The 14,067-nt window shown below is 42.0% G+C and overlaps 1 protein-coding gene and 1 long non-coding RNA gene across 2 annotated transcripts in view; one reads left to right on the top strand and one right to left on the bottom strand.

Moving 5' to 3' along the window:
- Window positions 1–7,577, top strand: part of PKHD1L1 (PKHD1 like 1) — a 178,619-nt gene extending 171,042 nt beyond the window's left edge. Inside the window, exon 78 of the mRNA XM_055546412.1 lies at window positions 7,384–7,577. The gene's annotated coding sequence lies outside the window, so the exon portion shown is untranslated. The remainder of the gene's footprint in view (window positions 1–7,383) is intronic.
- Window positions 1–14,067, bottom strand: part of LOC129626948 (uncharacterized) — an 84,854-nt gene that overhangs the window by 62,795 nt on the left and 7,992 nt on the right. The window lies entirely within an intron of this gene.

Genomic DNA, 14,067 nt, shown 5'->3' with positions numbered 1-14,067 from the left:
AACTCGCTTAACTGAGACACTCAGAAGTAATCTGATTTCTGGCAGAGCAAGAACCAAAGACTCAAATGACATCATCCAGAGCCTGAGTCTCCGTCTCTCTGCTCCATTCTCCTCAGTGATAGATTCACTCCCAGACTCTGTCTGCATCATCCACCCCAAGCCTCATGTACAAACACCACCAGCATCTTCATGTTTACATTCTAATGCAGCTAATGCAGAAAGAACAAACCTCTTGCCCAACACTTCCAGCAAAAGTCCCAAAGTTGTTGTCATTGGCTCAGCTTGGGTCACATGCCCATTCCTAAAGCATTCTCTGTGGCCACACATTGCCATAAATTTGTGAGGAGATACCCCACGTCCAAGGGCAGAGAATCCCCAGCAAGTTGGTAGGAGGAATGAAATCATGTTTAGAATCAAACCCCCTACTGGTCAGAGATGCTCAGAGGGTTCAAACAAACCTTGTGCACACCAGGACCCAGAGACCTCGCACAGACTGAGACAGAATGGTGTTCGTGCATCTCCTGTGGAGGTACAGGTCTGCAGTGGACTGCACCTGGGGCACGGCTCTGGATGCAGCAGACATGGGTATGGCATAAGCCCTCTTGGAAGAGGTCTCATTAACCCCACCATAGAGCCGCCAGAACTTACACAGAACTGGGGAAACAGACTCTTAGAGGATGCAAACAGAACCTTGTGCCTACCAGGTCCCAAGAGAAAGGAGCAGTGACCCCACAAGAGACTGACCCAGACTTGCCCAGGGAATGTGCAGGAGTCTCCAACAGAGGCATGGGTTGGCAGTGGCCTGCTGCAGGGCTGGGGGCACTGAGTATAGCAGTGCATGCATGGGACCTTTTGAAGGAGGTCGCCATTATCTTCATTACCTCCCTCATAGTTTGGCCCCAAGTCAAATAAAAGGAAGGGAACACAGCCCCACCCATCAACAGAAAATTGGATTAAAAATTTACTGAGCCTGGCCCCGCCCATCAGAACAAGACTTAGTTTCCTCAGTCAGTCTCTCCCATCAGGAAGCTTCCATAAGCCTCTTATCCTTCTCCATCAGAGGGCAGACAGACTGAAAACCTCAATCACAGAAAACTAACCAATCTGATCACACAGACCACAGCCTTGTCTAACTCAAGGAAACTCGAGCCGTGCCATGTAGGGCCATCCAAGATGGATGGGTCATGGTGGAGAGTTCTGACAAAACATGGTCCACTGGAGAAGGGAATGGCAAACCACTTCAGTATTCTTGCCTTGAGAACCCCATGAACAGTATGAAAAAAACAAAAAGAGAGGACACTGAAAGAGGAACTCCCCAGGTCAGTAGGTGCCCAGTATGCTACTGGAGATCAGTGGAGAAATGACTCCAGAAAGAATGAAGAGACGGAGCCAGAGCAAAAACAACACCCAGTTGTGGATGTGACTGGTGATAGAAGTCTGATGCTGTAAGAGCAATATTGCACAGGAACCTGGAATGTTAGGTCCATGAATCAAGGCAAATTGGAAGTGGTCAAACAAGAGATGGCAAGAGTGAACATCAACATTTTAGGAATCAGTGAACTCAAATGAACTGGAATGGGTGAATTTAACTCAGATTACCATTATATTTACTACCGTGGGCAAGAATTCCTTAGAAGAATAGAATAGAAGAATAGTCAACAAAAGAGACCGAAATGCAATACTTGGATGCAGTATCAAAAACAATAGAATGATCTCTGTTTGTTTCCAAGGCAAACCATTCAATATCATAGTAATTGGAGCCTATGCCCCGACCAGTAATGCTGAAGAAGCTGAACAGTTCTATGAAGACCTACAAGACCTTCTAGGACTAATGCCCAAAAAAGATGTCCTTTTCATTATAGGGGATTGGAATGCAAAAATAGGAAGTCAAGAAATACCTGGAGTAACAGGCAAATTTGGCTTTGGAGTACAGAATGAAGCAGGTCAAAAACTAACAGAGTTTTGCCAAGAGAACGCACCGGTCATAGCAAACACCCTCTTCCAACAACACAAGAGAAGACTCTACACATGGACATCACCAGATGGTCAATACCTAAATCAGATTGATTATATTCTTTGCAGCCAAAGATGGAGAAGCTCTATACAATCAGCAAAAACAAAACCTCAAGCTGACTGTGGCTTGGATCATGATCTCCTTATTGGCAAATTCAGACTTAAATTGAAGAAAGTGGGGAAAACCACTAGACCATTCAGGTATGACCTAAATCAAATTCCTTATGATTATACAGTGGAGGTGAGAAATAGATTCAAGGGATTAGATCTGATAGACAGAGTGCCTGAAGAACTATGGCCAGAGGTTTGTGATATTATACAAGAGCAGGGATCAAGACCACACCCAAGAAAAAGAAATGTGAAAAGGCAAAGTGGTTGTCTGAGGAGGCCTTACAAATAGCTGTGAAAAGAAGAAACACGAAGGCAAAGGAGAAAAGAAAAGATATACCCATTTGAATGCAGAGTTCCAAAGAATAGCAGGGAGAGATAAGAAAGCTTCATCAGTGAACAATCAAAGAAATAGAGGAAAACAATAAAATGGGAAAGACTAGAGATCTCTTCAAGAAAATTAGAGATACCAAGGGAATATTTCATGCAAAGATGGGCTCAATAAAGGACAGAAATGGTATGGACCTAACAGAAGCAGAAGATATTAAGAAGAGGTGGCAAGAATACACAGAATAACTATACAAAAAAAAATCTTCATGACCCACATAATCACGATGGTGTGATCACTCACCTAGAGCCAGACATCCTGGAATGTGAAGTCAAGTGGGCCTTACAAAGCATCACTATGAACAAAGCTAGTGGTAGTGATGGAATTCCAGTTGAACTATTTCAAATCCTAAAAGATGATGCTGTGAAAGTGCTGCACCCAATATGCCAGCAAATTTGGAAAACTCAGCGGTGACCACAGGACTGGAAAAGGTCAGTTTTCATTCCAATCCCAAAGAAAGGCAATGCCAAAGGACTCTCAAACTATGGCACATTGTATTCATCTCACCTGCTAGCAAAGTAATGCTCAAAATTCTCCAAGCCAGGCTTCAACAGTACATGAACCTTGAACTTTCAGATGTTCAAGCTGGATTTAGAAAAGACAGAAGAACCAGAGATCAAATTACCAACATCTGTTGGATCATCGAAAAAGCAAGAGAGTTCCAGAAAACATCTATTTCTGCTTTATTGACTATGCCAGAGCCTTTGATTGTGTGGATCACAACAAACTGTGGAAAATTCTTCAAGAGATGGGAATACTAGACCACTTGACCTGCCTCCTGAGAAATCTGTATGCAGGTCAAGAAGCAACAGTTAGAACTGGACATGGAACAACAGACTGGTTCCAAATAGGAAAAGGAGTCCATCAAGGCTGTATATTGTCACCCTGCTTATTTAACTTATATGCAGAGTACATCATGAGAAACGCTGGGCTGGATGAACCACAAGCTGAAACCAAGATTGCCGGGAGAAATATCAATAACCTCAGATATGCAGATGACACCACCCTTATGGCAGAAAGCAAAGAAAAACTAAACAGCCTCTTGATGAAAGTGAAAGAGGAGAGTGCAAATGTTGGCTTAAAGCTCAACATTCAGAAAACGAAGATCATGGCATCTGGTCCCATCACTTCATGGGAAATAGATGGGAAAACAGTGGAAACAGTGTCAGACTTTACTTTTTTGGTCTCCAAAGTCACTGCAAATGGTGATTGCAGCCATGAAATTAAAAGACGCTTGCTCCTTGGAAGTTATGACGAACCGAGACAGCATATTAAAAAGCAGAGGCATTACTTTGCCAACAAAGGTACATCTAGTGAAAGCTATGGTTTTTCCAGTAATCATGTATGGATGTGAGAGTTGGACTATAAAGAAAGCTGAGTGCCAAAGAATTGATGCTTTTGAACTGTGGTATTGGAGAAGACTCTTGAGAGTCCCTTGGACTACAAGGAGATCCAACCAGTCCATGCTAAAGGAGATCAGTCCTGAATATTCACTGGAAGGACTGATGCTGAAGCTGATAGTCCAATACTTTGGCCACCTGATGCAAAGAACTGACTCAACTGAAAAGACCCTGATGCTGGGAAAGATTGAAGTTGGGAGAAGGGGACGACAGAGAGTGAGATGATTGGATGGCATCACCAACTCAATGGACATGAGTTTGAGTAAACTCCGGGAGTTGGTGATGGACAGGGAGGCCTGGCATGCTGCAGTCCATGGAGTTGCAAAGAGTCAGACACGACTGAATGACTGAACTGAATTGAACTGAATAATTTAGAAGGAGAATGAAGTATTTCAGTACTAAAATCCAAGACTAAATTTAAAATTAAAAAAAAAAAAATAAAGTCAGGATGAAGGGAAACAATAAGGCTGGCTTTCTGGGAGAGTGGCAGAACAACTGGAGCCTGGGGCTTCAAGAAGAAATAATCCGTTCTTCCCTCCTCCTGGTAGAAACTAATTAGAAACCAGCTGTCAAGGGAGAAGCACAATTTGAAAAGTCCCAGCCCTGCCTCTTATAGATAATAGAGAGGATGGGTTTGGAGCTGAGGGATCAAAGGTAAACAGCAGCATGCAAGTTATTGTATTTTAATGCCAGTTTTCTTGTCCCTAGAATTCTAGTAAGAGTAAACTTGCTGTCTGTTTTAGAATCATGTGATAGGTACTGCTTAAGTTCATTTCTTTCTTCCAAGAAGCATTAAAATATAAAGTATAAATACTGCTTATTATTATTATATTTGTACAGTATTATATCTGTACATTTTGTGTTTCTTCATTAAACGGATTTTTTCTTAATTATCTTCACTGACTTCCTCCCTACTTGTATCTACAACTTTGGAATTTTACAAAATTCATAAAATCCTACTTTCAAGTCATTGGTAAATGATATTGTTCATGGTGTTTTTTAGGACTTTTTTCGCAGATAAAAAGTTAACAGCTTCCCCTTTGCTACTAAATAATCCATAATTCTTCAATTAAGACATGAGAAGACTTAAACATGGTCTTCGTCCTTTCAGGCTGCTATAACAAAATACCAAAGATCGAATAGCTTAAGAACAACAGAAATTAATTTCTCACAATTCTGGAGGCCAGAAGTCTGAGATCAGGGTGCCAGCATTGTCAAATAAGGGCCCTCTTCTGGGTCACAGACTTCCACTGTATCTTTATGCGGTCGAAGGGGCTGGGGAATTCTGTGGAGTCTCTTCTAAGAATACTAATCGCATTCATGGAGGCTCTGCCCTCAAGACCTAAGCACCTATCAAAAGCCCTATCCCTAATACCATCACATTGGACATTAGATTTTAAAACATAAATTTGAGGTGGGGCTTCCCTGGTGGCTCAGCTGGTAAGGATTCCACCTGCAATGCAGGAGACCTGGGTTCCATCCCTGGGTTGGGAAGATCCCCTGCAGAAGGGAAAGGTTACCTACTCCAGTATTCTGGCCTAGAGAATTCCATGGACTGTATAGTTCATGGGATAGCAAAGAGTCAGACACACGACTGAGCGACTTTCACTTTCTTTCCCATTCAGATGGGGTTTCCCAGGTGGCACTATTGGTAAAGAATCTGCCTGCCAATGCAGGAGACTTAAGAGATTCCTGGGTGGGTTTGATTCCTGGGTGGGGAAAATCCCCTGGAGGAGCAAATGGCCACCCACTCCAGTATTCTTGCCTGAAAAATTCCATGGACGGTGGAGCCTGGCGTGCCATAGTCCATGGGATTGCAAAGACTCAGACATAGCACACACTCACATATTCAGCTGATAGCAACAGTTGATGAAATTCTGTTTTTCTTTTTTAATAACTTTGCATTCTGAATTAACAGCATTTTAGTTTTAAGAGAGTCCTGAAATTATGCCGGGAGCCAGCACGGGAGTTCCCACCCATGACAAAGGTCATGCGGAGAGATCTGACATGCAAAGGTGAATCAGAACTCAAGGGGCCCCCCTGGACCTGCCTGAGCATCTACCCCAAAACAAAAATCTGTCTGTTTTACTATTTCACGACTTTCACCAACTCTTCTGACATTAACGGGGGGCTATCCCCAACCACCTTTCTCTGTAAGAAAATCAACTTAAAACTCTAGTTAATAAGTCTCCTGGACATAATAGCTGTGTTTCAATTCAAACCCCTCTGATGACTTTCTAGCTTGCCTGACAGGTTTGTTCCGACTCCTGCAGCTACGCATGTGATTGTTCACAGCCTCCCAACCACAAGAGGCACGGGAAGCTTAAGATATTCTAACAATGCAGAGCTTCTCAGAGAGTTAAAATTGTTAGAATAGAACTAGTAGAGGATTTCTTTGTTGAGCTAATGCTTGCTGCCAAGTTTCCATATCCCTTACCTATTGTGTCTCTGGGAGTATACTGATTAATACAGTTGGTATATAGAAATGTAAGTAGTAGCTTTAATGTTTGTAACCTTGGACCCTTGAGTTAATTCTTTTCTTGTTATAGCCCACCACACTTTTGCCCTATAGGAATGCAACTTTATCTAATGCTTTCAGAGGGTGGCGCCTGACTTTAGAATAATCACCTTTAGAGAAAAATAAGTTTTCTGAAGAAAGGGTCATAAAATGTTAACAGGCGTCCTGGCCAGAAGATGATGTAAATCACCTAAAGGTTTTGCATATGATAAGTTTGCAGAAAGAAAGCCTGGCTTCGATAAGGATGAAGGACTGCTGACCTTGCATGACTCTACCCCCGCCCCACCCCCCCCATTATCCTCTATGCACAACTTAAGGTATAAAAACTACTTTGGAAAATAAAGTGTGGGCCATGCTCATCAAGCTTGGGTCTCCCCATGTCATTCTTTCTCTTTCATTTTCCTTTTCAGGCTGATTCCCTGGAGTGCAGGGGCCTTCTGCGTTCACTTTCCTGCCTGGGCTTCTAAGACCCACTCGAGAAGGTGCCTAAGGTGGGGCATCTTCAGCTATTCGAGAGGGCGCCTGCGGCCTACGTGAACAGAGCAAGTCCCATGCTGGGGCTTTATTGGCTTTCTGCATAAACCAAGGAATATCAGCCTCTTTTCTCTCCTCTATTTTCTTAACTGCAAAATTCTTTCCTTATCTCTTTCTCTATTTCTCTCAGTCGCCAACGCCGTCCTCCTGAGGGAATCCCTGGATCTAACTGGGGCTGGACCCCGGCAAAATTATACTAAATAAAATAAGAAAACTTGAATGTGAAAACTACAATATATAAGGACCACTGTTCTCTCTCCACAGTTCCGCACAAGAGCAACTTAAATTGGTAAACTCTGAAATACTGATTTTTGTCTTATTAACCATTCCATGAAATAGTAAGAAAGTTAAAATTAATTAAACATATTTTAAAATTACACTATATGTTCTTAAAAAATGTTTGTATTGTTTTTACTTTTCAGGAAGCAACTGAAGTGCTATTCTGAAGAACAGGTTGAAAACACAAATACAGAAACTGCATATTTAGGAACTGTTGTGTTGCACATCAATAAAAAGTCTAATGTTTTCAAGAAAATATGCTAAAAATATTTTTATAATATATAAAATGTATTACTTAGCTTTAATCACAAAAATCAGACTTCCTCAAAATATAAGTTTCTTTTGCTTCTTTGTGTTTGTATGTTATTTCATTTTAAAAACTTTTAGAAATATTTGATTTGTAAGTAGATATACCACCTCCAAGTTGCTGTCCCAACAGATCATAAAATCCTTTAAAGAGTTGAAAGAGCTGTCTAGTTTTGACTCAATTTCTCTAGATCAGATTGAAAGCATTCTGAATTTTTATATTGTACCAGGGGATCTGTTTTTCTCTATCCTCATAAGGGTATAATTTCTGATGATCTAAGCCATTTTAATTTCTAAGGATTTTGGAGAAATGAGATTGTTTTAAACCTTTTTTTTTTTTTTTTCAGTCAAAGTTGATATTTTTCAGATCCACAGAAATCCCAGGAATTCTAGATTACCCTAGATTTCTGAGTCTGCCGCCCCTGGTCAGTCTTCTAAGAAGAGCTTTCTGGTGTCCTTTGTTTGAACAAATCCAAACTCTTCTGCTATCCCCTTCTTCCCACTCAAAACTGTCACTATGAAGAGTGTGACCTCCTGCAACCCAATATTACACCAAAAGAGATACTTATTTTCAAGAGATAAAATTAGAGAGTGCAAAAAAGCCACAAATTACCATGGCTAAGTTAACCAAAAGCTCTCATACTATAAAAATTACACTTTCTACTCAGAAAAGTCTAAAGGAAATGCCAATTTAGAAGAATAACTCTAATCAAGGCTTTGTGGCCATGTCGCAAGCAAGGAGAAGTGACATTCACAAGTCACCTTCCAGCAAGTGACACTCAGGAAGCATATGGAACAGCTGGGAGAATGCAGCAAGTCCCAGAGCTCTTTCTACAGGATACCGCTCCCTAGAATACTCACCCCAGGTTGTTGTTAATCTTGCTAAACATGAAAAGTTTAATCTTGCTAAATCATGAAAAGTTATTCAGTTCAGTTCAGTTGCTTGATCATGTCCAACTTTTTGCAACCCCATAAATTGCAGCACACCAGGCCTCCCTGTCCATCACCAACTCCCGGAGTTCATTCAAACTCACTTCCATCAAGTCGGTGATGCCATCCAGCCATCTCATCCTCTGCTGTTCCCTTCTCCTCCTGCCCCCAATCCCTCCCAGCATCAGAGTCTTTTCCAATGAGTCAACTCGTCGCATGAGGTGGCCAAAGTACTGGAGATTCAGCTTTAGCATCAGTCCTTCCAAAGAACACCCAGGACTGATCTCCTTTAGAAAAGACTGGTTAGATCTCCTTGCAGTCCAGGGGACTCTCAAGAGTCTTCTCCAACACCACAGTTCAAAAACATCAGTTCTTCAGCGCTCAGCTTTCTTCACAGTCCAACTCTCACATCCATACATGACCACTGGAAAAACCATAGCCTTGACTAGACAGGCCTTTGTTGGCAAAGTAATGTCTCTGCTTTTTAATATGCTATCTAGGTTGGTTATAACTTTCCTTCCAAGGAGTAAGTGTCTTTTAATTTCATGGCTGCCATTACCATCTGCAGTGATTTTGGAGCCCAGAAAAATAAAGTCTGACACTGTTTCCACTGTTTCCCCATCTATTTCCCATGAAGTGATGGGACCAGATGCCATGATCTTAGTTTTCTGAATGTTACCATGTAATAAATCCAGATATCTTTGTATATATTTACTTTGTATGCATTTACTCAATAACAGGCATTCTAGTGAAAAGACTACAAGAAATAAGATTGTGTCTTCACCTTCCAGGAGTCTGCAAGGTAGTTGGGGAAACAGTAGCAGAAAAGGTGATATACAATACACAGAAGTGTAACATGGTACACGGGAGAGAGATGTAGGTGCTGGAGGGGTACAGTGGAGGGGCACTTGACTGGAGGGAGGGCATCATGAGAGGATGGAGATGGATGCAGGACAGATACCAGAAGACCATGATGCCTGAAATAAGTCGTGAGATAAACATGAGATTAGCCAAGTAAGAGCGTTCTGACAGAAAGTGTGGGGGTAAGAATGAAGGCTGAAACAGCACTAGATAGCGAGTTCCTTGGAGGTAGTGAGGCTCTTCCTTACTCAACATTTTGTTTGCCATCTTATGAGATGTCTGACATTAGGAGATGCAGACTCACTGTTCAGTGTGTGAATGCAGCACGGAGCTTGGGGAAATCAAGACGCCATCTGTCATATGGGCACTGCCATATGTAAAACAGATAGCTAGCACAGCACTGGGAGCTCAGGTCTGTGGTCTGTTGATGACCTAGAGAGGTGGGATAGGGGGTGGGAGTGAAGTCTAAAAGGGAGGGGATACTGGTGGCTCAGCAATAAAGAATCCGCTTGCTATGAAGGATATGCTGAGACTTGGGGGTTCAGTCCCTGGGTCCGGAATATCCTCTGGAGGAAGAAATGGCAACCCACTCCAGTATTCTTGCCTGGAAAATCCCGTGGACAGAGGAGCCTGGCAGGCTACAGTATATGGGTCACAAAGAGTTGGACATGATGACTGAGAGACTAAACAACAACAAATATGTATACACATGGCTGCTTCACTTCATTGTATAGCAGAAACTAACACGACATTGTAAAGCAATTATGCCCCAGTTAAAAAAAAAAAAAGAAGAAGAAGAAGAAGAAGCCATCTGATGTTACTGGAGCACCAGTCCACTCCATGAGGAACAGCTTTCATGTCCTGAGAGAATTGATGAGACCACACCACTTGTTAATTGAGGACCCTAATAATTCCCTCAGTTCCACCCCAAAGAGGCAAGAAAACTCTACCATTAAAATGAGGAGGAGAGAGAGAGACTGACAAGAAAGACGTAAAAACCAGATTTTCTAATGAAAATCCAATTTATTCTCCATTTCACAACACTTCCTTTTGCTTGGAAAACTAAATTCCAAGAACTACAATTGTGACATCTAAGGAACAAATTCCTACATTTGGCTTCTGGAAGAGATGCAGAAATCTTCACATTTAAACACTGTGAAAGCCACAAAACTGATTACTCTCTGTAGGCTTTCCTTACCTCAAGCTGTATTCAGTCCACTGGATTTTTTTTTTAATTTCCATAGATTTTCAATAAAGAACTTTTCTAATGTAACAGAGCAAGGGCTCATGAGCCTGTGGCACAGAAAGCCAAACTCGGACAGAGGGTGTTTGCAACAAAGTAAGGGTTTCTTTGCAGGGTGGCAAGCAAAGAGAAAGGGCAGCTCAGAACTCCCCAGTGGCTTTTAAACAAGGGTTAGGGAAGATAATTAGGATGAAGATAACAGGATCTCAGGATGCCTCATCAGCTCATGGACATTCTGACTCATTGGGCGGTGGTGAAGTAACAAGGTGATTTTCAGGAATCTCTGCCATCAACCCTCTGGCTCCAGGCTGGGGTCTGCGTGCTTGTGGATAGCATACAGTCATCGTCCTCCACTGGGTGGGGGTGACTTAGTTTTTACTGAGAAACTCATAGATATGCATCAGATTGCTTTATATATTCCTTCAGGAGGGACGAGGAGTCTTGTGACTCTACTGTTCTTATCATTAGGATAATGGGGGATATGAAGGGACTTTTATACCTGGGAAGACTCCACAGGGTTCTGCTTGGTTTCAGCCCCACCTCTTTCTTTGATACTCCTCAATCCTGAGGGGAACAGAGGTAGGACAAGAAAGGGGGAAAAGTTTGGGATAGAAGTATTAACCATAATCTCAGGGGAACTCAGTTTTAAGAGGACTGGAGTTCTCTAGACAAATCATTTGAGAGTAAAGGGAATTTCTAAAAATTTGCTTCTTAGCCACAGACTTTGTTAAAAAGTTTCTAATTCAATTGCTCTAGGTTTCTGGCTGGCTGCTTTTAAAATTTTTCCTTAAATTATTATAGCCATTACTTGCTCAGTTGCTCAGTCGTGTCCAACTCTTTGCGACCCCATGAACTGTAGCCCGCCAGGCTCTTCTGTCCATGGAATTTTCCTGGCAAGAATACTGGAGTAGGTTGCCATTTCCTACTCCAACAGTTACTATAGTCAGTCAGTCAGTTCAGTCGCTCAGTCATGTCTGACTCTTTGCGACCCCATTAATTGCAGCATGCCAGGCCTCCCTGTCCATCACCAACTCCCGGATTTCACTCATCGAGTCGGTGATGCCATCCAGCCATCTCATCCTCTGTTGTCCCCTTTTTCTCCAGCCCTCAATCCCTCCCAGCATCAGAGTCTTTTCCAATGAGTCAACTTTTCACATGAGGTGGCCAAAGTACTGGAGTTTCAGCCTCAGCATCATTCCTTCCAAAGAACACCCAGGGCCGATCTCCTTCAGAATGGTCTGGTTGGATCTCCTTGCAGTCCAAGGGACTCTCAAGAGTCTTCTCCAACACCACAGTTCAAAAGTATCCATTCTTCAGCGCTCAGCTTTCTTCACAGTCCAACTCTCACATCCATACATGACCACAGGAAAAACCATAGCCTTGACTGCTGCTGCTGCTGCTAAATCACTTCAGTCGTGTCCAACTCTGTGTGACCCCATAGACGGCAGCCCACCAGGCTCCCCCGTCCCTGGGATTCTCCAGGCAAGAACACTGGAGTGGGTTGCCATTTCCTTCTCCAATGTGTGAAAGTGAAAAGTCAAAGTGAAGTCGCTCAGTCGTGTCTGACTCGTAGCGACCCCATGGACTGCAGCCTACCAGGCTCATCTGCCCATGGGATTTTCCAGGCAAGAGTACTGGAGTGGGGTGCCATTGCCTTCTTCAGATGGACCTTTGTTGGCAAAGTAATGTCTCTGCTTTTGAATATGCTATCTAGGTTGGTCATAACTTTCCTTCCAAGGAGTAAGCATCTTTTAATTTCATGGCTGCAATCACCATCTGCAGTGATTTTGGAGCCCCCCAAAATAAAATCTGACACTGTTTCCACTGTTTCCCTATCTATTTCCCATGAAGGGATGGGACGGGATGCCACGATCTTCGTTTTCTGAATGTTGAGCTTTAAGCCAACTTTTTCACTCTCCGCTTTCACTTTCATCAGGAGGCTTTTTAGTTCTCTTCACTTTCTGACATAAGGGTGGTGTCATCTGCATATCTGAGGTTATTGATATTTCTCCCGGCAATCTTGATTCCAGCTTGTGTTTCTTCCAGCCCAGCATTTCTCATGATGTACTCTGCATATAAGTTAAATTTGTACCAGAAAAATTGCAGTTTTAACTAAGACTTTTTTAAATGCTTAATTGTTAAAAATCCACGGGCAATATGGCTTCACATAGCCTTCATTCATAAGCCAGCCACTTAAAAAAAAGTTTCTCTGAATAATTCTGCCTTACAAATTTGTGTTTAAATTTTTTTAATAATTTTTAATGTAAAAAGTGGCTACTTAGCTGTTGAGCAAGTCATTAAAAAATACTTTGTATATTAGCATTGTTTCTTCAGGATCTGAAAAATTCATAAAGTAAATCGATATGATGTTCCCATCTTGGTCAATGTAAGGAACAGAGAATAAGGAGGTAATAAGAATATTTTCCTATATTTCTGATAATAAGTGAAACATTTATTCTTGTACAACTGTCTCTACTCTTGTAAGTTCCATCACCTTTTGATCATTGCAGTGATTTCTGGGTAATACATCTAATTTTACCTCTTGTCCACTTTATCCTAAAGAGTGCTATCTAAAATGCTACTACTACTACTGCTACTACTACTAATAATAATTAGAGATTTACCACATCCTTACTACACTGAGTGTTCTACATGGACACTTTCCTTACATTTTTACTATGAAGTTATTATCCCTTTTTCCGGATGAGGAAACAAAACCTAAAAATTAAATCAAATGTCCCAGTTCGCAGAGCTTTTAACAGTAAAGTTGAGATTCAAATCTAACTCCAGATCCCAGCTCCAACATTTAATTGCCTCCCACTTTTCCCCAAGTAGGAGAAAGTGTTTCACTATGAAGAGAGTTTTTAGAAAAACATATCTAGGTCCAAATTCCAGTTCAAATTGTAGGTTTATGTTTTACCACCTCTGTGCCCTTGGGCAAATTCTTAGTCTCCTTTATCTTCAGTTTCTTCACCTGTAAAATATGGAAAATATCTACCTTGCGATGAGGACCAATCTGAGGACTGATTACATCATACATAAGGCCTCTAACACAATGCCCACCAGGTAGTAAGCTCTCAGTAATGGATGGCCACTCCTATTATTGTTACGACTGTAATGTTGCCTATATTATGTCAATCGCTGGCCCATTAGGCTTCTTATTACACCAGAACAATGCCTAGCATGTAATGAACACAAGGCGAGTGTTAATTGTTAGAATCAGTGGCCGGGCACAGGGCCATGAAGAAGAGACTATTTCTCATCAGTGAGTGCAGTGAAGAGTGACAAACTTGTGTACGGTGAGTTATGAAAACAGAAGTAATCTTGTGGCGTATTCTAGAAACTTACCTTAAAAGATGACTGTGATGCATTCCTTTGCCTTTCTCCAGCCTTTCCTGTTTTTCCTGCTGCATGGAGCAGGGTGCCTCCTTGGACCAGAAGGGCAAACGCCAGCCCCTTTGGGGAAGGTGTAGAGAACTGAGCTGAA

The sequence above is a fragment of the Bubalus kerabau genome, chromosome 14 (assembly GCF_029407905.1).
Source record: "Bubalus kerabau isolate K-KA32 ecotype Philippines breed swamp buffalo chromosome 14, PCC_UOA_SB_1v2, whole genome shotgun sequence".
In the NCBI taxonomy this organism is placed as follows: domain Eukaryota; kingdom Metazoa; phylum Chordata; class Mammalia; order Artiodactyla; family Bovidae; genus Bubalus; species Bubalus kerabau.
The sequence above is the reverse complement of the archived record's forward strand: the minus strand, read 5'-3'. Positions and strand labels throughout refer to the sequence as shown.